This window comes from Cebus imitator, unplaced genomic scaffold (genome assembly GCF_001604975.1).
Source record: "Cebus imitator isolate Cc_AM_T3 unplaced genomic scaffold, Cebus_imitator-1.0 Scaffold82, whole genome shotgun sequence".
Taxonomy (NCBI): Eukaryota; Metazoa; Chordata; class Mammalia; order Primates; family Cebidae; genus Cebus; species Cebus imitator.
Window position 1 is genome coordinate 6,158,636 of NW_016107397.1, and position 26,969 is coordinate 6,185,604.

Consider the following 26,969-nt stretch of genomic DNA (forward strand, 5'->3'; position numbering starts at 1 on the left):
TTTAAGACAGAGTTTCACTCTTCTTGCCCAAGCTGGAGTGCAATAGCACGATCTCGGCTCACTGCAACCTCCACCTCCCGGATGCAAGCGATTCTCCTGCCTCAGTGTCCTGAGTAGCTGGGATTACAGGAACCTGCCCCTATGCCTGGCTAATTTTTTTTTTATTTTTAGTAGACACGAGTTTTCACTATGTTGGCCAGGCTGGTCTCGAACACCTGACCTCAGATGATCCGCCCACCTTGGCCTCCCAAAGTGCTAGGATTACAGGCATGAGGCACAGTGCCCGGCCTGGGATTACAAGTTCATGCCTCAACACCTGGCTCATTTTTAAGTTATTTGTAGAGATGGGATCTTGCCATTTTTCCCAGGGTGGTCTTGAACTCCTGGCCTCTAGCCATCCTTCTGCCTTGACCTCCTAAAGTGTTGGGATTACAGGTGTGAGCCCTTGCACCAGACCCTGGTATGTGTCTATGAGGGACTTCCCCACACGTGACCTCACCTGACCCTCAGAGGGAAAAGGGGCAAAGGTCATTACCTGCGGTGCGAGAGCCCTTTGGCCGGGTAAATGGCCCAGGGTATGTGCTGGAGCTTCCCTTGGGAGGGAAGGGATGCAGGTCATAGGACAAGGTGATGTGGCCTGGACACTGTGGGACACTTACTGATCCTGGGTGAAAGTAAGAACATAGGGAGGATGGGAGCGTGGGGTAATAGCAGAGTGGGTGAGAGGAGAAAGTGGAGGCCGGGCCTAAAGACAGAGGGGGCAATGGTGGGAGGTGATGGGAGGTGGAGACGCCAGCCTGGCCCCGCCGCGACTCAGGGCTGTGGCAGCGGCACCCCCTGGTGGCCATGCGGGAACCTGCTCCTCCTTCCCTGGGATTTGATGGCAACATCCTGGCAGAAATGATTCAAAGCAGTGCCAGGCACCATTCAATGTACACAATACATGGTGTTTCCTTTTTAAATTTTTTATTTAAAAGATTATTTAAAACGTTTTTTAACAGGCAATTTTCCTTGGGTCTTGAAGTCCTAATTTCTTTTTCTTTTTTTCTTTTTCTTTCTTTCTTTCTTTTTTTTTTTTGACACAGAATATCATTCCATCGCCCAGGCTAGAGGACAGTGGCACAATCACAGCTCACGGCAGCCTCCACCTCCCGCCTCCCGGGCTCAAGCAGTCCTCCCATCTCAGCCTCCCGAGTAGCTGGGACTGCAGGTACACACCACCAGGCCCACCCAATTTATATATTTTTTGTAGTGACAAGATCTCCCGCTGCGCTCAGCCTGTGTGGGTGTTTCTACGAAATCTTAAGTATCTCTCACAACAGCCCAGTGATTGCCACTATTATCAGTATCCCTTTTCACAGCTGAGGAGACCCAGGTTCTGGGAACTGAGGATATATATATATGTCCTATGCCAGTGCTATACCAGGATTTGAGCAAGCCAGGACCACTCCAACCCACCTCAAAAACAAAAGTAGGCCTGGTGCGGTGGCTTATGCTTGTAATCCCATGGGATTTGGGAGGCCAAGGTGGGAGGATCACTTGAGGTGAGGAGTTCAAGACTAGCCTGTCCAACATGGTGAAACCCCGTCTCTACTAAAAAATACAAAAATTTGCTGGGCAATGTGGCTCATGCCTGTAATCCCAGCTACTCGGGAGGCTAAGGTAGGAGAATTGCTTGAACTGGAACCTGGGAGGCAGAGGTTTCAGTGAGCCAAGATCATGCCACTGCACTCCAGCCTGGTACAGAGTGAGACTCCATCTCAAAAAAAAAAAAAAAAAGTTCCCCAAGGGCAGCAGGAAATCGGGCTCTGGCCCCCGATGCATTTGTGATGAAAGGGATTAGACTCTTTGCAGCTCCTGTTAAAATCAGCCACCACGTCCAGGGGTTGATCCAAGAATTCTCTGCAAAGTCTGTAAAATGACATCGTTGGTCTTGCTTCCTTTAACAACAGACTTTCAAATTTTTGTCTTGACATGTTCCTTCTCAGCATGATTTTTGAACAACTGGCAACTTTGAAATGTAAAACAGTGAGATGTGGAATTTTCTCCCAGAGAAAACTTTTCCAGAAAGAACTTCTCTCTCTCTCTCTCTCTCTCTCTCTCTCTCTCCCCCCCCCCCCCCCTCCCCCCCCCCCCCCCCACACACACACACATCAACTGAGAACCATATGCTAAGAGCAACTAGGTTTACTTCACGAAAGAATAATGTCGGCTGAGCATGATGGTTCATGCCTGTAATCCCAGCCCTTTGGAAGGCCGAGACAGGCAGATCACTTGAGCTCAGGAGTTCAAGACCAGCCTGGGCAATATGGTGAAACCCCGTCTCTACAAAAAATACAAAAATTAGCCAGGCATGGTGGCGCGTGCCTGCAGTCTCAGCTACTTGGGAGGCTGAGGTGGGAGGATCGCTTGAGCCTGAGAGGTGGAGGGTGCAGTGAGTCAACATTGCACCACAATGGCACTCCAGCCTGGGTGACAGAGTGAGACCCTGACTCAATAATAATAACAACAACATTTTGAAATATCTTTTTCTGTCTTGTCCCTGCCACTGGAGGCAAGAGTAAGCCAGGTTGCAATTTTTTTCCCCGTTCCTCACTCCTGGAGTCAGCCAGGCCATTGGGTTCTGAGCATCTTGTCCCCAAGGAGTTAAGATGAACATATTAGAGTCAGATTGCTTCGAGTCTGAGCTCTATCATTTGCTAACTTTGGGTAAATCATTCAAGCCTCAGTTTCCCCATCTGTAAAACAATGAAGATTATCAATGTAACTACATCCTACGTGAAGTAGATAGCAGATCACAAGGGTGTGCGTCACACAGAGGGACCCCAGCCCATTAATAGTTATTATTGGCTGAGAACAGTGGCTCAGGCCTATAGTCCCAACTACCTGGGAGGTTGAGGAGGGAGGATCACTTGAGGCCAAGAGTTTGAGGCTGCAGGGAGCTATGATCACACCACTGTAGTCCAGCCTGGTCAACATAGCAAGACCCCATCTCTGAAAAAATAGTTGTTATTATTATACTTAAAAAGATTTTTTTGAAGTAAGGTCTTGCTCTGTTGCCCAAGCTGGAGTGCGCTGGCATAATCACAGCTCACTGTAACCTCAACCTCCCTGGCTCAAGCTGTCCTCCCCTTAAGCCTCCCAAGTAGCTAGAACTTCAGGTGTGCACCACCATACCTGTCTGGCTAATTAAAAAAAAAATTTTGGGGCCAGTTGGGGGAGTCTCACTATGTTGCCCAGGCTGGTCTTGAACTCCTGAGTTCAAGTGATCCTCCTGCCTCAGCCTCCCAAAGCACTGGGATTACAGGCATGAGCCACTGCACCTGCATTGCCCAGCACTTTGGGAGGCTGAAGAGGGAGGATCTCTTGAGCCTAGGAGTTCAAGACCCCCTTGGGTACCATAGTGAGACCCTGTCTCTACAAAAAAAAATATATATATATATATATATAATTTCAAATTATCCTTTATTGAAAATTTTTCCATTGTGCTTGACTAGCTGGGCATTCACAACACCACTGTTGATGTCATCTATGATGTCATGAGGGTGGCAGCCATCAGCATTGCAGCCCACAGACTAGGCAGTCCCCAGAATCTCTTCAATGGTTCCAGAGAGTTCTCTGGCTAAAGATTGGTGCCACATTTGTCAAGCAATGCTGACAGTCTCATCAAAAGTGATTATTTCTGGCCAGGCACAGTGGCTCACCACTGTAATCCCAGCACTTTGCAAGGCCAAGGTGGACAGATGGCTTGTAGTCAGGAGCTTCACGCCAGCTAGCCAACACGGGGAAACCCCGTCTCTACCAAAACATACAAAAATTAGCCAGGTGTGATGGTGCACACCTGGTGCACACCTGTAATCCCAGCTACTCCAGAGGCTGAGGCAGGAGAGTCACTTGAACTCAGGAGGCAGAGGTTGCAGTGAGACGAGCTTGGGCAACAGAGTGAGACCCTGTCTCCAAGAAAAAGAAAGCAGTGATATTTCCACTGCGTTAAATGTTTTTCTGTTTCTTTCTGTCTCTTGGCAGTTCCTTGAGGGCTTTGACGATCAGGGCAGAGGCAGAAAGTACCACCGCAATCTGGGCCTGTCTGTTCTGAATGGTCAGTTTCACTGTGATCCTCAGACCCTTCCAGTCACTGGTGGCCTTGGCAATGTCATCACCAGCCTTTTTTGAAGACAGAACCAGGGGTCTGATCTTGGGGGCCAGTGCAGACGTGACACCAACTTCACCCCTGGTGCACCTCAGGTATATGACTTTGATCTCACTGGGGTCAAATTTCGGCAGCTCGGTGGAGGCGGCTGGTGTCAGATGAACCCGGATTTGGGACGACCAAAGGAAGTTGCACCTTGGCCTCCTCTGAGCCGAAAGCTGAAGGGAAAAATCATTTTTACATTAGCCAAGCATACACTTGTGGTCCCAGCTACTTGGGAGGCTGAGGCCAGAGGATCACTTGAGCCTCAGAGGTCAAGGCTACAGTGAGCTATGATTGCACCACTGCACTCCAGGGTGGGACCCTGTCTCTAAAAAATAAATAATGAATGAATGAATAATTGTTTAAATTAAAGAAATACAAAGGCTTAAGAGTTGGGCCCCGGGGGAGACGGCTTTGACCCCAATCCCAGCTCAACGGCTGTCCGCTAATATATTTGCCTGAGTTTTCTCATCTGAAAAATAGGAATAAAGCCAGCACCTGTGTAGATGGAGGATCACTCCTTATGAGTGAATGTGAAGTGCTAGGAACAATATCTGATGGCATCAGAAGCAGCGGCTTAAAGTGAGCAGTTGTGGCCAGGCACAGTGGTTCACGCCTGTAATCCCAGCACTTTGGGAGCCCAAAGCAGGCAATTGCTTGAGGCCAGGAGTTCAAGACAAGCCTGACCAACATGGTGAAACCCCGTCTCTACTAAAAATACAAAAATTAGCCGGGCATGGCGGTGCACACCTGTAGTCCCAGCTACTCAGGAGGCTGAGGCAGGAGAATCACTTGAACCCTGGAGGCAGGGGCGCAGTGAGCTGAGATCTCACCACTGCACTCCAGCCTGGGCAACAGAGCAAGACTCTTTCTCAAATAATAATAAAAATAATAATAGGCAAGGCAAGGTGGCTCACGCCTGTAATCCCAACACTTTGGGAGGCTGAGGCAGTTGGATCATGAGATCAGGAGATCGAGACCATCCTGGCAAACATGGTGAAACCTGTCTCTACTAAAATACAAAAAATTAGCTGGGCATGGTGGTGCGCACCTGTAGTTCCAGCTACTTGGGAGGCTGAGACAGGAGAATCATTTGAACCCGGAAGGTGGAGGTTGCAGTGAGCTGAGATTGTGCCATTGCACTCCAGCCTGGCAAAAGAGCAAGACTGTGTCTCATAATAATAATAGTGATAACAATAAAATAAAAAATAAAGTGAGCAGTTGTTATTGTCATTTAAGACATTGACCTGCTACTCTAGGCCTTGGTGTTATCATTAGTAAAATGGGAATGGCCAGCGGCCTGGCGTAGTAGAGAGAATCAGTATCACAGCCCTAGTGCCAGCTTGGCCTCCAAGTAGTTATTATGAATTTGCTTTCTTCTTTTTGGGAGAAGGATGGGGAATGAGGTTTCACTCTGTCGTCCAGGCTAGAGTGCAGTGGTGCCATCTTGGCTCACCGCAACCTCTGCCTCCTTGTTTCTAGCGATTCTCCTGCCTCAGCCGCCTGAGTAGCTGGGATTACAGGTACATACCACCACACCTGCCTAATTTTCATATTTTTAGTAGAGAAGACAGGGTTTTACCATGCTGGCCAGACTGGTCTTGAACCCCTGACCTCAGGTGATCTGCCCGCCTAGGCCTCCCAAAGTGCTGGGATTACAGGTGTGAGCCACTGCGCCTAGCTGCTTTTCTTTCTTTCTTTCTTTTTTTACATATTACCTATTTATTTGCATATGGCACAACTGTGCTCTGCAATGAGGTGACACTGTTCTGCAGCTGACAGCAACACAGCATGAACTGGAAGTGGGAACGCAAACAGCATGACCCAAGGTTAGGATGTAAAATGGAGCTGAGAGTGAGGATAAATGCAGACAGGCTGTAACTGAATCTCTCGCCCCCCAGAGTTCAGCTCCAGGAAGAATTTCCCATACATTTACTGACTTTATCATCCAAATTGCCTGGCTCTACGTATACTCAAGCATGCTGGGAAATCTCTCAATTAAATTAAATCACCTGTCTTTATGAATGGGTCCTGGAGAGAAGACATGTCCCATTCCTCAGCTTTTCCAGGCCTTTTCTTTGTCACACTTTCTCGGCCTTTGAGAGTCACTCCCTCAAAAAATTAGTTCCCCCAAAAATTTGTGCCTTTGGCCGGTTGCAGCGGCTCAGGCCTGTCATCCTAACACTTTGGGAGGCCGAGGCAGGAGGATCACTTGAAGTCAGAAGCTCAAGACCAGCAGAGGCAGCATAGTCTTGCTCTGTCACCCAAGCTGGAGTATAGTGGTACAATTAGAGCTCACTTCAGCCTCAAACTTCTGGGCTCCAGTGATCCTCCTGCCTTAGCCTCCCAAGTGTAGACACATGCTACCACACCTCACTAACTTTTTAATTTTTTCATAGAGATAGGGTCTCACTGTTATCCAGGCTGGTCTCAAATTCCTTGCCTTAAGCAGTCCTCCTGCCTCTACCTCCTGAAGCAGTGGGATTACAGGCATGAGCCACGGTGCCTGGCTAATTTTTAAATTTTTGGCCAAGACAGGGGTCACACTACATTGCCCAGGCTGAGTCTTTTTTTTTTTTTTTTTTTTAATTGAGACGGAGTCTTGCCTCCTCTGTCACCAGGCACACTGCAGTATGAGCTGATCTCAGCTCACTGCAACCTCTGCCTCCCAGGTTCGAGCAATTCTCCTGCCTCAGCCTCCCGAGTAGCTGGGATAATAGATTACTGCCACCGTGCCTGGCTAACTTTAGTATTTTTAGTAGAGACAGGATTTTACCATCTTGGCCAGTTTTACCAAACTCCTAACCTCGTGATCCACCCACCTCAGCCTCCCAAAGTGCTGGGATTATAGACGTGAGCACCGCGCCAGGCCCTGAGTCTATATTTTCATATGGTCCTCGTTATTCCCCACGCTGAATTTAGAGGCAGGCTCTTATTATTATGGCTGTAGCTGAGAAAACCTGGTCTCAGCAAGATGACAAGGTTCATCTGAGGTCAGCCAGTTTCTAGCACACCTGAGTTGGGACTGGACCCCTGCAAATCTCCTGTCGGGTACAAGGTGCTGCATACGTAATGCAAAATATCCACAGTAAATTACAGCGAGGTGAGGCTGGAGCTGCAGTCTGCATGACAAAGCAGTCTTTAACTTAAACACACACACTGCAGTAATCACCACGTATTCCCCTGTGAGAGTCAGTTGGCTTTTAGGTTGAAAATAAGCTGATTCTCTGAAGCAAGAAACATGTCAGATTGCTTTGCCAAAAAAAAGGTTCAGACACTTTTAATTTTTTTTTTTGAGACAAGGTCTTGCTCTGTTGCCCAGGCTGAGTGCGGTGGTGCAATCTTGGCTCACTGCAGCATCGACCTACTGGGCTCGAGTGATCCTCCTACCTCAGCCTCCCAAGAAGCTGGTACCACAGACACGCACCACCCACATCTGGCTAATTTTTTTATTTTTCTAAGAGTTAGAGCCTCACTATGTTGCCCAGGCTGGTCTCGAACTCTTGGGACAAGCAATGCTCCTGTCTGAGCCTCCCAAAGTACTGGGATTACTGGGATTACAGGCATGAGCCACAGCACCTGGCCTCAGACACGTATGACGAAACGTCCAAACTGCTTCTCTATAGACAGACAGTGACTCAAGAACTTGAGCTCCGTTGGGTGTGGTGGCTCACACCTGTAATCCCAGCACTTTGGGAGGCCGAGGTGGGCGGATCACCTGAGGTCAGAAGTTCAAGACCAGCCCAGCCAACATGGCGAAACCCCGTCTCTACTAAAAATACAAAAATCAGTCAGGCGTGGTGGCAGGTGCCAGTAATCCCAGCTACTCAGGCGGCTGAGGTAGGAGAATTGCTTGAACCTGGGAGGCGGAGGTTGCGGTGAGCCGAGATCGCGCTATTGCACTCCAGCCCGGATGACAGAGTGAAACTCCTCTCAGAAAAAAGAAAAAGACAAAAAGAATGTGAGTTCAAGGAACCTGACCCTCACATCATCTTGTTTTCACCTCAGGCGTTTATTTCCTTGTTTATTTGTGTTTCTTATCTCCTTCACCAAAAAGCCGATTTATTGAGACGGAGGATCTGGTTTGTTGATCAATGCTGCATATTCAGCATCTTGGATGATGAGGTTTGTGAGATTAATGAGATCCCACCCACCAGGGCAGACCCACAAAGAGCTCTTTATGAAGAACACGCGCCTTCATAAAGAGCTCCACTGAAGAACCAGCTTTCAAAAAGAAAAATCTGAAAAAATTTGACCTCAATTAAACTGGTCCAAATCCCTGAGCATAACGAAATCTGTTCTCATTCACTCTTCACTTGGACAATGTTTAATTTGCTTGCTGAAGATAATATTTGTTTTAGTAAGGGTGTCATTCTACCCTGGGTGAAGATTTCGGTTCTGTGCAGGGGATGCTATTTTATTATTTCATTTTATTTATCTTATTTTATTTCATTTCATTTATTTTGTTTTTGGTTTTGGTTTTTTTTTTTTTTTTTTTTTTTTTTTTTTTTTTTTTNTTTTTTTTGAGACGGAGTCTCACTCTGTCACTCAGGCTGGAGCGCAGTGGCGTGATCTCGGCTCAGTGTAACCTCTGCCTCCCAGGTTCAAGCAATTCTCTGCCTCAGCCTCCTGAGTAGCTGAGATTACAGGCGCCCACCAGCACACCTGGCTAATTTTTGTATTTTTAGTAGAGACAGGTTTCACCATCTTGGCCAGGCTGGTCTTGAACTCCTGACCTCATAACCCACCAGCCTTGGCCTCCCAAAGAGCCGGCATTACAGGCATCAGCCACTGCGCCCAGCCTATATTTTATGTTTTATTTGAGATAGGGTCTCACTCGGTTACCCAAGCTGGAGTGCAGTGGTGTGATCACAGCTCACTGCAGCCTCAAACTCCTGGGATCCAGCAATCCTCCTGCCTCAGCCTCTGAGTAGCCAAGGTAGGAGGATCACTGGAGGCTGGAGTTCGAGATCAGCCTGAGCAACATGATGAGACCCCTGTCTCTACAAAACAATAAAAAAATTAGCCAAGCATCGTGAGGAGTACCTATAGTCCCAGCTACTTGGGAGGCTGAGGCAGGCAGATCACTTGAACCCAGGAGGTTGAGGCTGCAGTGAGCTATGATCATACCACCGCACTCCAGCCTGGGTGACAGAGCAAGACCCTGTCTCAAAACAAAACAAAACAAAAAACCTGAAATTGAACTTTTCAGCACCATCTGAATTCATGAGGCCATAGTTTCTTCCTGTTTAACACAGTCCTCTACGCAGTGGAATCCTGGGGAGATGTGAGGCATGTTCCTTTCACTTACATGTATTATTTCTTACACCAGTAATATTTGTTTAGTGAACTGATTAGTCAATTTATTAATAACTTTTATTCCTAGTGCCAGGCACATCATAGGCACTTCATAAAAATGTAATGATAAATGAATAAGAAAACTGGGCCGGGCGCAGTGGTGGAATCTCAGCTCACTGCAACCTCCACCTCCCAGGTTCAAGCAATTCTCCTGCGTCAGCCTCCCAAGCAGCTGGGATTACAGGCACCCGCCACTACACCCAGCTAATTTTTTTTTGTATTTTTAGTAGAGACGGGGTTTCACCATGTTGGCCAGGCTGGACTTGATCTCCTGACCTTAGGGGATCCACCTGCCTTGGCCTCCCAAAGTGGCTGATGTTGGTTTTTCCTGGGTGTCTGAATCTCATGGGGATGTCCGCCCAATGCAAGGAGACCCCCAGAGAACCCACAACATGGACAAGTGCAGACAGATAAAAATGCGGGACCCTGGAGCAAGAGTTGCTGGCTCTCTCATTATGTGGGGTTTGGTTGCAATTTCTCCTTAATTAACTCACTTAGGTCTTCATTAAATGCTGCCTCCAGCTCATCCGTAAGTTGAGACTGAGCCGCTCACATTTCTTGTTCATGAAAAAATCAGCATCCTGTAGCATTTTGTTTCTTTTCTGCTATAGCATTTCACATGTGCCTAAGCAGTTTTGGGCCCTCTCAATATTTTTTTGTCCCTACTCAAAAATTGAAACATCAATTCAGTCACCACAGAGCTGGCCAGATAGCAAAAACAGCAAGAACAGATTTTGGGTGAAAACTGCTGGAGAACTTGGTGAAAAGTCCTCCAATGTGGTAGCTTGGAGGTGGCTCACTAATGCTGATACCAAGTGTGCGGTGCCACAGGTGGTGGCGGTTATAGTTGTCACTGGTTTTTAGCAGGATGGGAGGAAGGTGTGCTTTAAGAATCCCAGTTCTGGCTGGGAGCGGTGGCTCACGCCTGTAATCCCATCATTTTGGGAGGCCAACGTGGGCAGATTACAGGATCAGGAGTTCAAGACCAGCTTGGCCAACATGGTGAAGCCCCGTCTCTACTAAAAATACAAAAATTAGCCAGGCGTGGTGGCGTGCGCCTGTAATCCCAGCTACTTGGGAGGCTGAGGCAGAAGAATCACTCAAACCCAGGAGACGGAGGTCACAGTGAGCCGCGATCATGCCACTGCACTCCAGCCTGGTCAATGGAGTGAGACTCTGTCTCAAAAAAAGAAAAAGGAGAAGAAGAATCCCAGTTCTGGCCAAGCGCAGTGGCTCACACCTGTAATCCCAGCACTTTGAGAGGCTGAGGTAAGTTGGATCACCTGAGGTCGGGAATTGGAGACCAGCCTGGCCAACATGGCAAAAACTTGTCTCTATTAAAAATACGAAATTAGCTGGGCTTGGTGGTGGATGCCTGTAATCCCAGTTACTTGGGAGGCTGAGGCAGGAGAATGGCTTGAATCCAGGAGGCAGAGGTTGCAGTGAGCTGAGATCACGCCATTGCACGCCAGCCTGGGCAACAAGAGCGAAACTCCCTGTCAAAAAAAAAAAAAAAAAAAGAATCTCAGTTTTCGGGGAGGAAGTTGGAATAGAACCGGCTGGGTCACGTGATAGTTGTATCTGCAACATGTTAAGATGTGTCTACTGTGTTTTCCAAAGGAAATTTACATTCAGGAAGGAAAACATGTTGAAGAGTGAAAGGAGAATTGCTTGTTACTTGGGTAACATATTTCTTATTCAGAGGAAAGTGAGTTTAGTAGGGAAGGAGAGTTTCAGTTCCTCCCATGCTCTCACCAACACTGGGCATGGGTCAGCCTTCCTCATTTTGGACATTTTCATTCATGTGGATTGGCAGCTCATCGTGGTTTTGTTTATTTATTTATTTATTTATTTATATTAGTTGTCAGAAACAGGGTCTCACTATGTTGCCCAGGTTGGTCTCAAACTCCTGGGCTCAAGTGATCCTCCCGCCTCGGCCTCCTAAAACATTGAAATTGCAAGAGCAGCCACCACACTCGGCCTTTTTTTTTAATGAAAAAAAATTTTTTTAGAGACAGGGTCTTGCTATGTTGCCCAGGCCAGAGTACAGTGGCTGTTCACAGGCATGAACATTGCACACTACAGCCTCAAACTCCTGAGCTCAGGCGATGTTCCTGCCTCAGCCTCCTGAGTGGGTGGATCTACAGGTGTGCACCACTGGGCCCTCACGGTGGTTTTAATCTGCATACTTGGCCATATGCTGTGGCTCATGCCTGTAATCCTAGCACTTTGGGAGGCCAAGGTGGGCAGATCACAAGGTCAAGAGATAAAGACCATCCTGGCTAACATGATGAAACCCCATCTCTACTAAAAATTCAAAAATTAGCTGGGTGTGGTGGCAGGCACCTATAGTCCTGGCTAGTTGGGAGGCTGAGGCAGGAGAATTGCTTGAACCTGGGAGGCAGAGGTTGCAATGAGCCAAGATCGTGCCTCTACACTCCAGCCTGGCAACAGAGCGAGACTCCATCTAAAAAAAAAAAAAAAAAAAAAAAAAACCACAACAAAACAAAAAACTGCATTCTCTAATGATGAATAACGTTAAGCATCTTTTCATGTGCTCATTTGCCATCCATATTAAAAATTCCTTTCATAGGATCCACATACCAGCATGTTGGTATCATTGAAAGAAAATGAAGTCCCAGGACCCCAAACTCACTATGCTAAAGAGAAAATCAAGCTTGGAAACTGAGTCACGCAATACTGCCTTCCCTTTTGTTTCCAAACAGAGAGCTACACTTTTATAACCCCGTGTTCCAGCTTCTTGCATAAGCCAGCTGCTCACTATGACAGAAGGCTCCATATCTTCCCAGATGGCATCCCTCACAAATTGCTCACAAAGTGAGCCCCTAAATCTTTCAGGATACATTTCCCCCTATAAACTAGCCCTAAAACCAAGTTCTGTTACATCTCACACTGACAATGTCAATTACCAGCTTATTTTCACATGTATAGGTCAAGGACAGGACCACAAACCACCCTTCCACCTACCTTGAGATAAATGCAGCATCGCCCCTTCCCCTGCTCCCTCTTTATTTTATCTGATGTAAAATGCAGATTTACTGAGCTCAAGATAAATCCATCATAAACCCTTTACTCTCTCTTTTCATGTTTATCTTATGTAAAATGCAGACTTACCCAGCTCAAGATGACTGCATCATGGACTCTTTCCTGGACTTCTTTTCACATGGTTATCTTATATAAAATGTAGATTCACTGGATTTGAGATGAATGTGTCATGGACTCTTTACTCCTTCTTTTCACATTACTTTGTCTTATGTAAAATGTAGATTCACTGCCCTTCAGCTAAACGCATCATGGACTCCTCTACTCCCTGTTTTCACATGTTTATCCTATGTAAAATGTAGATTTACTGAGCTCAAGAATGCATCATGGACTCTTTCCTATACTCCCTCTTTTCATGTTTACTTTATCTTATGTAAAATGCAGATGTACTGAGCTTGAGATGAATTCGTCGTCATGGACTCCTCTACTCCCTCTTTTCACATGTTTATCTTATCAGATTTCCTGAGCTGGAGACAAATTCCTCCTTGACATGCAGAAATGTAGATTTCTTGATGGCTAATCAGAGCCTTGAGAGAATGTGACTATTTGCCTCTCTGCCTGCCCTCCCTCCCTTTTTCCCTCCTGCTGGCTCTTACCCTTTAAATAGTGAAGTTCCCAAACCCTCTTGGGAAACACACAGGTCACAGATGCTCCTGTGGCTGATATTCCTCCCTGGCGTGTCTTCAACTGCTGCATCAGCCTCAGTCAATGGAGACTCCTGCTTCAGTCCCTTTTTTGGTTAATATTATGTTAATGGGAAAGATCTATTAGGGAAAGAGAAATTGATGGCCCAGGAGAGGGAGGAGAGAGTGCTTGGAGTGATGTGCTTGAGAGGGTGGTAGGGATGGAATCCAGTTTAGACGGAGGAGGGGCTGGCTTTAGCTAGGATGTGGAGGTTCATTTATAGCTAAGGCAGGAAGGCAGAGTGAGTGGATGCAGAGGCTGGGAGATGGCAGATGTCGTCTAGGGCACTTGGGGACACTCTCCTCCGGGCGTTAGTATTTCCTCAGTTAAGAAGAACCGGTCATCTGCTGAGGATGAAGACATGTGGGGTTTGAGAAGGAGATAAGGGATGCAAGAATGATCTGGGGCAAAGCGGGGAAAAGAGGGAGCCAGGTGCTGTGGCTCACGCTTGAAATCTCAGCACTTTGGGAGGCTGAGGCAGGAGGGTAGCTTGAGCCCATGAGTTCAAAACAGCCTGGGCAACATGATAAGACCTGTCTCTACAAAAAATAAAGCATTAGCCAGGCATGGTGATGTGCACATGTGGTCCCAGCTACTGGGGGGGTGGATGCTGGCGGGGGGATCACTTGAGCCCAGGAGGTTGAAGCTGCAGTGAACTGTGATCACACCACTGCACTCCAGCCTAGGTAACAGAGGGAGACCTTGTCTCAAAAAAAAGGAAAAAAGGCGGAAAAAAGAACTAGGGAAATAAAATCTGATTTCCTGGCAGGAGTTTTGACTGGCATGAGACGTTTGACTTAAAAGGCCTGCAAAAGGCAGCAGGTAGCAGCTGTCATTTGACACCATCGGATGCGACCTGGGATTCCCATTAGCCAAATTTGGTGTCATCATGACCCAGTTACCCAATCTAGTCACCCTGAGCCTCTCCGCAAGCGCTTCAGGTGTTTTCTGGCCAATGTCGGCACCGGTGAGTAGTGTGATTCTCAAATGCCTACATTATTCATGTTTTTGATCTATTCTAATGAGAACTTTGTCCAAAAGGCTAAATTATTAAGCACCCGGGTGTGATCTTTGAGGATGCTGTCTAGAATACCAGGACATGCTGAATTTTCTTGCTGGTTTTGCTTCTTAAGCATTGAGGTCAGGTGTGGTGGCTCACAGCTATAATCCCAGCACTTTGGGAGGCCAAGGTGGGGGGATCACAAGGTCAGGAGTTCGAGACCAGCCTGGTCAATAGAGTGAAATCCCCGTCTCTACTAAAAATACAAAACAATTAGCCGGGCGTGGTGGGCGGGCACCTGTAATCCCAGCTACTCAGGAGGCTCAGGCAGGAGAATTGCTTGAACCAGGGAGTTGGAGGTTGCAGTGAGCCGAGATTGCACCACTGTACTCCAGCGTGGGTGACAGAGAGAGGCTTCGTCTCAAAAAGAAAAGAGTTGAGCTTTTACTAACGATTCACAATTGGTCCCCAAGTGAGGGATGGTGATGCTAAGAGGCATCAAAACCCTAGGATGTGAAGGAGAGAAGAAAACCCCAACTCATTAGACAGAGGGCAGCAAAACCCTTCTAAACTGAAAGCCACTGCTTTTTAGAACACCATGGAGGTCATTTGTGGTGGCCATACCATTCCCAAAGTTTGTCAGCCAAAATGGTTTTGTACTAGTTTGGTGCAAAAGTTATTGCAGTTTTCGCCGCAGCGTAATTAATAACCATGAATCACCGCTAGCAATGGAAGAACACTGAATTCAGGAAATAAAACATGCTCTGCTGTGACCTAAGAGTCCAAGAGAACTGTTCTGCACTCAGGCAACACATGCCCTGTGCATTTAGAGAAAGTGAGTTTAACTGTGTTTAACGAATAGATCACAACAATACTGAAATCTTTTGTTCTTTTATTCATTTTTGGAAAACAGAATGCACGTACACATCTAGATGTATGCCAAATATGCCACACTCTTGGTAATACAGTTGTCTATTTTTTGTTCTCCATTTGGATATAATCACTTCAATACCATAATTTCAGGGCAGATTAAAGGCTATTCATGAATAGTGTAGGTATTTGTACAAAATTCCAGTATTTTTCTGCTGGATGCAGTGACTCATGCCTGCAATCCTAGTGCTTTGGGAGGCTGAAGCAGGAGGATCACTTGAGGCTAGGAGTTCGACACCAGCCCGGGCAACACAGCAAGACCCCCATCTCTGCAAAAAAACCTTTTTGATTAGTTGGGTGTGGTGCTGTGTGCACTTATAGTCCCAGGTACTTGAGAGGCTGAGGTGAGAGGAAGCCACTGAGCCCAGAAGTTCAGGATGAGCATGAGCTATGATTGTGCCATTGCAATCCAGCCTGGACAAAAGAGCAACAGAGTAAGATGAAGGACAGAAGGAAAGGAGGGAGGGAGCAAGGGAGGGAGGAAAAAAGGAACAAAGGAAGGGAGGGAGGGAGGGAGGATTGGAGGGAGAAGGGAGGGAGGAAGGAAAGAAGAAGGAAGGAAGGAAGGGAAGGAGGGAGGGAAGGAGGAAGGAATGGAGGGAGGGAGGGAGGGAAGGAGGTGAGGAAGGAAGGAAGGAAAAGAGGAAGGGAGGGAGAGCAGAAGGAAGGGAGGGAAGGAGGGAGGGAGGGAAGGAGAATTTCCTACCGCCTTGATAGAATGGGAAGGATTGGAATGAAAATTAGATTGACTTATTATATTAAAAAAAAGATGTGTTGTGTGATTTTCTCACATCTGAGCTGTGTACTGAGAATTTAAACCACTAAACTCCCAGTAATAACTGCTAAAACCATTTAGGTGAATTTCTCTATACATTTTTACTGATATGTGGTGGATTTGTATTGTGTTAATTTAGCAAAACTGGGACTACATTTCCTAAAATTCCCCTCCCTGCCTAGGTCCAGTTTATGTGGGCAAGAAGACATATCTGTGGAGGGTGGAGGTTGGCACTGGTTACCATGTAACCTGTTCCCACAATTGCATAAAGTCCTGTGTCTATAAATATATATTTTCCAGTTTACAAAATACATTTTGCACAGTGACTGTTAAACTTGACAAAATATGGCAGATATTTTTCCATACATTAAATAGACTTGTAGCCTATTTTTTTATTTTTCATGGCCCATCAATTGACAGATCACTGTACTTTGGACACTGAGGTGATTTCCATTTGCGGAGAGAAACAAAATCTTTGTGTCCATCCACAATTGTTTGTTTTTCTTGCAGTTCTTTTAAAAAAATTCCTCCTCTTCCTTCTGGCCTGTATTGTTTCTGATCAGAAGTCTGATGTCACCGGGCACAATGGCATGCACCTGTAATCTCAGCTACTCAGGATTGCTTGAGCCCAGGAGTTCAAGACAAGCCTAGGCAACATAGCAAGATCCCATTAAAAAAAAAAAAGAGAGAGAGAGACAGAAGTCTGATGTCAATCTTATCTTTGTTCCTCTGAACATATTGTGTCTCTTTTTTCTGGCTGCCTTTATGATATTCATCTTCTCTTTATTACTGGTTTTAAACAATTTTATAATAATGTGCCCTTTATAAGTGTTGGCTCCTCCTTTTTCTTCCTCTTATTTTTTTCTGGAGGTTCATTGAGCTTCTTGAGCATACTTTTATCAAATGTGGAAAATTTTCTGCCATTATTTCTTCAAATATTTTTTCTGTTCCCTCCTCTCTCTCCTTTCTTCTGAGACTCCAATTACGCGTATATTAAGGCACTTGAAGTTGTGATGTCTGGTTTTATTTCTTCTATGATTGTTTCTCTCTGTATTTCAGCTTGTATCTTTTCTACAAGCTGGGTGTTTAGGAGGGGCTTGGTTGTTGTCATTGTTTTGTTTTTGTTTTTAAGACAGGGACTTGCTCTGTTGCTCAGGCTGGAGTGCAGTGGCACAATCTTGACTCTCTGCAGCCTTGACCTCCTGGGCTCAGGTGATCCTCCCTGGTAGCTGGGACCACAGGGATGCACCACCACACCTGGCTACTTTTTAAATTTTTTTGTAGACATGGGGTTTCACCATGTTGTCCAGGCTGGTCTCAAATTCCTGAGCTCAGGTGATCCACCTGCATTAGCCTCTCCAAGTGCTGGGATTACAGGGGTGAGCCACCGCACCCGGCCTCTTTTCCATTGCTATGTTTTCAAATTCATTACATGTTTTTTCTTCAGTGTCTAATCTGCTAATCCCATCCAGTGTATTTTTCATCTCTAGCTTCACTTTTTTTTTGTTTTTTGGAGATAGGGCCTTGCTCTTTCACCCAGCTAGAATGCAGTGGCACGATCACAGCTCACTGCAGCCTCAACTACCTGGGCTCAAGGAATCCTCCTGCCTCAGCCTCCTGAGTAGCTGGAGTCACAGGCATGCACCACCATACCCAGGCTAATTTTAAAAATTTTTTAGATTATTAATTTTTAAATAATTTTAAATTATTTTTAAATTTTAAATTATTTTTAAATAATTTTAGCCTGTGTTGCTCAGACTGGTCTTGAACTCCTGGCCTCAAATAGCCTCCCACCTCAGCCTCCCAAAATGCTGGGATTACAGGTGTGAGCCATGGTGCCCGGCCATGCTCATCTTTATTTCAGCCTTTTCTTCTCCCAACAATGCTCTAGTAAGCCCATGAAGACACAGCCAGCCAAAGGTCTGTTCATTAATGAACTAAAGGGCTTTTGCCATCAATTCCACTGAGTAATTTAAAGCAAGTGTCTAAGTGTGAGGGGAAAAAAAGACATAATATATCCAATAGTCTCTCCAATAATTTTAAGGAATTGTCCTCTCCTGCAGCATTTACATAAGAAATGATATAGCTTCTGTCTTCTTTTGAGGGTCAGTTAGAAGGCACTGGGAATGTAAAGTCTGACACCCATAAGGGCTCTGGACTACCCAGAAAATCAGCTAGACCAATAGTCACGCCAAGAGTTACCAAGTCCAGGCCAGGCATGGTGGTTGATGCCTATAATCCCAGCACTTTGGGAGGCCAAAGCGGGAGAATCACCTGAGGTCAGGAGTTCGAGACCAGCCTGGCTAACATGGTGAAACCCTATCTCTACTAAAAGTACAAAAATTAGCCAGGCGTAGTGGCATGTGCCTATAATCCCAGCTACTTGGGAGGCTAAGACAGGAAAATTGCTTGTACTCAGGAGGTGGAGGTTGCGGTGAGCTGAGATCCCGCCACTGTGCTCCAGCCTTGGTAACAGAGGGAGAATCTGTCTTCAAAAAAAAAAAAAAAAAAAAAAAAAAAAAAACAAAAAAAAAAAAAAAAAAAAAAAAAAAAAAAAAAAAAAAAAAAAAAAAAAAAAAAAAAAAAAAAAAAAAAAAAAAAGCTACTGAGTCCAAAGTTCCAGTACAGACAGAAAGCTGCAGGAAGAACAGAGAGAAGAGAGAAACTTAGGAAGCATTAATGTTCCCCAGGAGGTGGGTGCTAGGCCCTTCTAGAGCCACCTGTGAATCTACCCATTCCAAGGCCACTGGCAGCTGGAGTCTTAAAATATTTCCTACAGCTCTGGCTGGGTGCGGTGGCTCATGCCTATAATCCCAACACTTTGGGAGGCCGAGGTGGGAGGATCACTGGAGGTCAGGAATTCAAGACCAGCCTGGCCAACATGGCGAAATCCTGTCTGTTAAAAATAGAAAAAGTATCCAGGCATGGTGGTATGCACCTGTAGTCCCAGTTACTTAGGAGGCTGAGGCAGAAGAATCACTTGAATCCAGGAAGCAGAGGCTGCAGTGAGCTAAGATCCTGCCACTGCTATCCAGCCAGGGAGACAGGGACTCCATCTAAAAAAAAACAATAAAATTTTAAAAGTATATTTTTTGCAGCACTGCATCCTCTCCTGTAATCTCATTCCCACCTCCACCTTTCTCCTCTCTACTCCCACCTGCATTACCCCCAAAATGCAGCTTCTTCTGCACTACCCAGCAACTCACCCACCCACCCATCATCTGCATGTGCTTACCCTGGTGGCCTCATTCTAACCTCTCAGAAACACTCAACTTGCCAGTTCCATCCTTCCTTCTCGAAGCACTGGTGCTCTCATTCCTGCCCCTGATGTTGGCTGACCCAGGATGAGAGCACAGTGGCCCATGCACCATATGTGTGAATTGCAAGTGAAACTGACAAGCGGTTAAATACAGTATGTCTGCACCATCCTTCAGCCTTGACCAGGGTATTCTCATGGCAACAAAACCATAGCTATGACATTTTTACTTTGTTTTCTTTGTTATTATATATTTTGAGCAGAAGAGTGGGCTGACATGTGCAGAATCCTTTATTTATTTTTTTGAGATGGAGTTTCCCTCTGTCACCAGGATGGAGTGCAGTGGTGCGATCTTGGCTCACTACAACCTCCTCCTCCTGGGTTCAAGCAGTTCTCCTGCCTCAGCCTCCCCAAGTAGCAGGGATTACAGGCACACACCACCAGGGCTAGCTAAATTTATTTTGTTTTTGTTTTTGTTTTTGTTTTTTTGTATTTTTAGTAGAGACGAGGTTTCACCATGTTAGCCAGGCTAGTCTTGAACTCTTGACTTCAGGCGATCTGCCTGCCTCGGCCTCCCAAAGTGCTGGGATTATAGGTGTGAGCCACCACACTTGACCTATTTTTAAATTTATTTTTATTTTGAAGACAGGGTCTCACTCTGTCACCCAGGCAGGAGTACAGTGATGGGATCACGACTCACTGCAGCCTTGATCTCCCAGGCTTAAGCTATCCTCCCACCTCAGGTTCCTTAATAGCTGGGACACCAGGCTTATGCCATCCAGCTTGGCTAATTTTTAAATTTTCTGTAGAAACAGTCCCACTATGTTGCCCAAACTGGTCTCGAACTCCTGGGTTCAAGAGATCCTCCCTGTCTCAGCCTCCCAAAGTACTGGGATTACAGGCGTGAGTCACTGCGCTCAGCCTTTGCAGAATTCTTTATGTGTTCTCATAGCAGCCTGTCCATTGGCTGGGGCCAGGACAAGCCCTTATAAACAATAATTTCATCTCACTGGGGTTCTGTGCTCTCTGTCTTACAAAATAAGCCATTAGTCCAGGCCAAGTAGGAAAAGCAGGAAACCAGAGATTTCAGCACATGTCTGAGGGCTGGTACATTCTCGCCATCTAGTCTCTGAAATTTAGTTTATCTTCTGTAAAATGGGAGCATCAATACCTGCCTTAATGTTCTGAGCAGTGAGGTATTTTGTGGAAAATATTTGCTGCTTTGCTGAATATGTAAGTACTTAACATATCAGTACAGAGGCTTACCATGTGTTAATTTTAAGTATGGAAACTTAACATGTGTTAACCTAAGTATACAGGCTTAGCCATGTTTAATCTGGGCACCTCATGGCCCACTCATATTGACATATAATGTTAACCATCATGGCCAAGCCTGGTGGCTCACGCCTGTAATCCCAGCACTTTGGGAGGCTGAGGTGGGTGGATCACCTGAGGTCAGGAGTTTGAGGCCAGCTTGGCCAACATGGTGAAACCCCGTCTCTACTAAAAATACAAAAAATTTGTAGGGCGTGGTGGCACACACCTGTAATCCCAGCTACTTGGGAGGCTAAGGCAGGAGAATCTCTTCAATCTGGAAGGCAGAGGATGTAGTGAGCTGAAATCTTGTCATTGCACTCCAGATTGGACAACAAGAGCAAAACTCCATCTCAAAAAAAATAATAATTTAATCTCTCAGAAGATTGAAGCAGGAGAACTGCTTAAGCCCAGGAACCTAGATAATTATTTAGTTATTTTCATTTTTTGTAGAGATAGGGTCTTTCTATGTGACCCAGGCTGGTCTCAAACTTCTGGGCTTAAGCAATGCCCCTGCCTCGCCTCCCAAAATGTTGGGATTACAGGCAGGAGCCACCATGTCCAGCCACGCATGGGCTTCTTTAAAATCCACCTGGCCAGGTTGGAGGTGAGCCTGAGTGGATAAAGGTTGGGAGTCCACCATAGTTGTACCCAAAAGAGATATTGGTGGCTTGGGATAGGGTAGTGACAGTGGGCTGTGAAGAGATGAAATTGAGAGATATTTAAGAAGTGACATCTGTTGAGAGAGCATGGAAGTGAATCCACTGTGCTCTCTTTTCTTTTTTTTTCCTTTTTGAGTCGGAGTCTAGCTCTGTTGCCCAGGCTGGAATGCAGTGGCAAGATCTCAGCTCACTACAACCTCCACCTCCTGGATTCAAGCAATTCTCCTGCCTCAGTCTCCTGAGTAGCTGGGATTACAGGTGCCTACCACCACACCCGGCTAATTTTTGTACTTTTAGTAGAGACAGGGTTTCACCGTGTTGGCCAGCTTGGTCTCGAACTCCTGACCTTGTGATCCGTCCACCTCAGCCTCCCAAAGTGCCGGGATTACAAGCATGGGCCACTGTACCTGCCTCTCAACTAGCCCATCATACACAACGGAAGTGGGGTCTCCGACGCATTCAAGAGTTTCGTCCCCAAAATGGCAGCTAGGCTGGGTGCGATGGCTCACACCTGTAATCCCAGCACTTTGGGAGGCTGAGGCAGGAGAATCACTTGAATTGAGGAGATGGAGGTTGCAGTAAGCTGAGATCGTGCCACTGCACTCCAGCCTGGGCAGCAGAGTGAGACTGTCTCAAAAAAAAAAAAAAAATCTACTTCCACATCTTCTTTCTGTTCTTTCCTGGCAGCAGCTAGGAATTGGTGGCCAAAATAATGAAGACTACTGATTCAATGTTTAAAATTTGTTAATATATACGTAACATATACATGATATACATATATACTATATAACATATATGCAAATATAAGCAACATATCATTATGCATATGCAACATATGTCATATGTAGAACATGATATGCAATATAAAATACACAGTATGAAATTTACCATTGTAATCATTTTCTTTCTTTCTATTTTTTTTTTTTTTTTGGAGAGACAAAAGTTGTCATTTGTTGAAGACTGTTGTAGCTGAGTAATGGGTATATGAGGGTTCACTGTACTAGTCTCTTTCTTCTTATTATTTTTTTTGGAGAGACACGGTCTCTCTTAACCAGGCTGGAGTGTAGTGGTGTGATCACAGCGCACTGCAGCCTCAAACTCCTGGGCTTAAGCCATCCTCCCACCTCAGCCTCCAGAGTAGCTGGGGCTATAGGTGCACGCAACCATACTTGGCTAATTTTTTTTATCTTTTGTAGAGATGGGGACTTGCTTTGTAGCCCAAGCTGATCTCAAACTCTTGGCTTCAAGCAGTTCTCCTGCCTTGGCCTTCCAAAGTGCTGGGATTGCAGATGTGAGTCACTGCAACCGACTCATCTTAACCCTTTTGAAGTTCAGTGGCATTAAGTATATTCACATTGTGCCTCTGTCACCACCATCTATCTCCAGAACTTTCTCGTCTTCCCAATCTGAAACTGTGTCCCCATTAAACACTCACTCCCATTACCCATTCCCCCAGCCCTGCTAACCTCTATTCTATTGTCTGTCAGTTTGAATATTCTAAGTACCTCATATTAGTGGAACTATACAGCATTGTCTCTTTGTATGAATCAATATTTTTTGTTGTTGTTTTTTGAGACGGAGTCTCACTCTGTCACCCAGGCTGGAGTACAGTGGCACCATCTCGGCTCACTGCAACCTCCTCCTCCTCCTGGGTTCAAGCGATTCTCCTGCCTCAGCCTCCTGAGTAGCTGGGATTACAGATGCAAACTACCATGCCTGCCTAATTTTTTTCTTTTTTCGACTAACCATCTCAAGCTTTCTTTCNTTTTTAATTTTTTGTATTTTTAGTAGAAGCAGGGTTTCGCCATGTTGGCCAGGCTGGTCTCGAACTCCTGACCTCAGGTGATCCACCTGCCTCGGCCTCCCAAAGTGCTGGGATTACAGCGTGAGCCACCATGCCCAGCCTGAAAATATCTAATGCTCAGATTGCACATAATGGAATTCAAGTCATAATCCTAAGTGCCTCATTGATTCAGGAAACATGTTCACTGAATATTTATCGTTTTAAATTTTACATAAACATAATATTTTTCTATAGAGATGGGAATCTCCCTACATCTTGAATCTTGGTCTTGAATTCCTGGGCTCAAGCAATCTTCCCATCTTGGCCTTCCAAAGTGCTGGAATTACAGGCATGAGCCAACACTCCTGGCCAGGCCTCTGTTACCTTTATTTTCTTTTTCTTTTTCCAATTCTCCTGCCTCAGCCTCCCAGTAGTAGCTGGGATTACAGGCACATACCACCACACCAGGCTAATTTTTGTATTTTCAGTAGAGACGGGGTTCACCATTTTGGCCAGGCTAGACTTAAAGTCTTGATCTCAGATAATCTGCCCACCTCAGTCTCCCAAAGTACTGGGATTACAGGCATGAGCCACCGTGCCTGGATCAGAAGAATAGCATGGACATAAAAAAGTATCTTGGTTTAACCCATATGCTGCTTTGATTTAAATGAGCAGATTTTTTTTTTAAATGCTTTATCTCTATGGACAATTGTAAACACTCCCAAGAAAAGAAAGGGCTCAGCTAGTTTCTATGGCAACTTAATGTCAGAAACCTAATTCAAAACTCTTAAGACTTATTTTCAGAAATTTTCTTTTTTTCTTTTTTATTTTTTTGAGACAAGTTCTCACTGTGTCACCCAGGCTGGTGTGCGGTGGTGCAATTGTAACTGACAGCAGCCTTTACCTCCCAGGCTCCATCAATCTTCCCACTTCACCCTCCTGAGTAGCTGGGACCACAGGCATATGCCACCACATCCAGCTGATTTTATTTTTTCTCAAGACAGAGTCTTGCTCTGTCACCCAGACTGGAGTGCAGTGGCAGGTTCTCAGCTCACTGCAACCTCCGCCCCCCGGGCTCTAAGTGATCCTCCTGCCTCAGTCTCTGGAGTAGCTGGGATTACATGCAGCAACATCCCCGGCTAATTTTTGTGTTTTCAGTAGAGATGGGGTTTTACCCTGTTGGCCAGGCTGGCCTTGAACTCCTGACGTTAGGCAATCCACCCACCTCGGCCTGCCAAAGTACTGAGATTACAGGCGTGAGCCACCATACCCGGCCAGGGCTGATTTAGGATTATTATTTTTTTGTAGAGACAGGGTCTTGTCATATTGCCCAGGCTTGTCTTGAACTCCTGGGCTCAAGCCATCTTCCCACCTCGGCCTCCCAAAGTGCTGAGATTACAGGCCACCACGCCTGATCTTCAGAAACTTCTTTAAGGGGCTGGGCAAGGTGATGCTGACTGGGAATTATATTTTCAACTTCTATTTGCTATTTTTATTTATTCATTCATCAAATAACTGCTAAATGTCTAAACCTAGGTCAGTCCTGTGCTAGGCACCTGGGGAATAAAATGTGGACAAGAGAGATAGGGTGCTGGCTGAAGGTTTGGTCATTTAAGAGAGGCTGCAGGTATCCCTGAAACTGTCCACTGCCACGCCTGGCCTAAGATCTCCTTTTTAAAAGCTAATTCAAGTTTTTTGTTTGCTTTTTATTTGTGTTTGTTTTTGAGATGGAGTTTTGCTCTTGTTGCCCCTGCTGGAGTGCAGTGGCATGATCTTGGCTCACTGGAGTCTTGACCTCCTAGGCTCAGGCAGTCCTCCCAGCTCAGCTTCCTGGGATGCTGGGACTACAGGCACACACCACCACACCCGGCTAATGGTTTTTTGCGTTTGTGTATGTGTGTGTGTGTGTGTGTGTGTGTGTGTGCGCGTGTGTGTAGAAATGGGGGCCTCACAATGTTGCCCAGGCTGGTCTCAAACTCCTGGACTCAAGTGATCCACCCCCCCTCGACTTCCCAAAGTGCTAGGATTACAGGCCTCCCTGCCTGGGCTTCAGTTTTTAAAAAGTGCAAAAATAAATCCCATGTTACAATCAGAAACATACAGCGGCTTAGAAGTAGACAATTCAGGATATCTAGAGCGAGACCTCAGACTGTACCCTGGGTAAAACAGTGGGCATCTTCTTTATTATTTTGAGGCAGAGTCTTACTCTGTCACCCAGGCTGGAGTGCAGCGGCACCATCTCGGCTCACTGCAACCTCCACCTCCTGGGTTCAAGCAATTCTCCTGCCTCAGCCTCTTAAGTAGCTGCAATTACCCAGCTAATTTTTATATTTTTAAGTAGAGATGGGGTTTCACCACGTTGGTCTGGCTGGTCTCAAACTCCTGACCTCGTGATCTGCCCGCCTTGGCCTCCCAAAGTGCTGGGATTACAGGCGTGAGCCACCACACCTGACCGCAGTGGGAATCTTTACTTTGACCCAAATATATTCTCCTACCAGGATGGTATGCACCCAAGGAGAATCGCTTGAACCTGGGAGGTGGAGGTTGCAGTGAGCCAAGATCAAGCCACTGCACTCCAGCCTGGGTGACAGAGTAAGACTTCTTCTCAGAAGAAGAAGAAAAAGAAGGCGATCCTGACACATGCTACAACATGGATGAACCTTGAGGACATTATACTCAGTGAAATAAGCCAGTCTGAAAAAGACAAATGCTATGTGATTCCGCTTATGTGATGCCCCTAGATAAAGTAGTCAAACTCTCTTTTTTGAGACTGAGTCTCGCCCTGTCACCCAGGCTGGAGTGCAATGGCGCAATCTTGGCATGGCATAATCTTGGCTTACTGCAAACTCTGCCTCCTGGGTACAAGCAATTCTCTGCTTCAGCCTCCCAAGTAGCTGGGATTACAGGCGCCCACCACCACACCAAGGTAATTTTTAAATTTTTAGTAGAGGTGGGATTTCACTGTCTTGGCCAGGCTGGTCTTGAACTCCTGACCCCATGATCAACCCTCCTGGGCCTCCTGAAGGCTGAGGCAGAAGAATCACTTGAACCTGGGAGGCAGAGGTTGCAGTGAGCGGAGATCGTGCCATTGCACTCCAGCCTGGGTGAGGCAGTGAGACTCCATCTCAAAAAAAAAAAAAAAAAAAAAAAAGGTGGGGGCCAGGAGAGGTGGTTCACACCTGTAATCCCAGCAACTGGGAGACTGAGGTGGGAAAATTCCTTGAGCCCAGGAGTTTGAGACCAGCCTTGGCAACAAGGCAAAAACCCTGTGTCTCCAAAAAATATGTATATTTAAAACATTAGCCAGGCGTGGTGGTGTATGCCTGTAGAACCAGCTAATTGGGAGACTGAGGTGGGAGCATTACTTGAGCTTGGGAGGTCAAGGCTGCAGTGAGCCAAGATCATGCCACTGTACTCCAGCCTGGGCAACAGAGCAAGACCCTGTCTCAAAAACAAAAACAAAAACAAAAACTTGAGGTCCCTAGTCCTGGCCTCAGCCTCATCATATTTTTTTCTGAAAATGTTAGTTTTAGGGGTTGGGAGTGGTGGTTTGATTTCCTCCTTTTTGCCTTTTGAGTGTGTGCAATTTATGGTATAGTTGGGAAATGTCAAAGTCAAGACTTTTGTAGGAAAAATCACATAACTTAGCCCTATCTCGTGTGCCAGATAGTCCTACGTGTGCACTTAGTGACAATGGCGCTGAGTCTGTCAACTCCGGATTGAGGTCAGCTTTACATATCCACAGTTTCCAAAGCTGAAAACAGGCCCGCCTCAAACGGTAGCCGCTAACATCTGGGGGGCCTTTTCAGCTTGCAGAGCACCCCTTTATGTGTTTTTCTTAGTTCAGGCCACCATCTCCACCTTACCAGGCTTCTAGAACTTTCTCCACACTTTACCAACAGGGTTCGTTTGCAGAATTGAAACCTTAGTTAAGGTTTGTGGAGGCTTTTTT

General features: G+C 46.0%; 1 pseudogene; it reads right to left on the bottom strand.

The window, feature by feature from the left end:
- Nucleotides 1-3,458: 3,458 nt before the first annotated feature.
- The window catches only part of LOC119472019, a 23,893-nt pseudogene continuing 382 nt past the window's right edge, over nt 3,459-26,969 (bottom strand).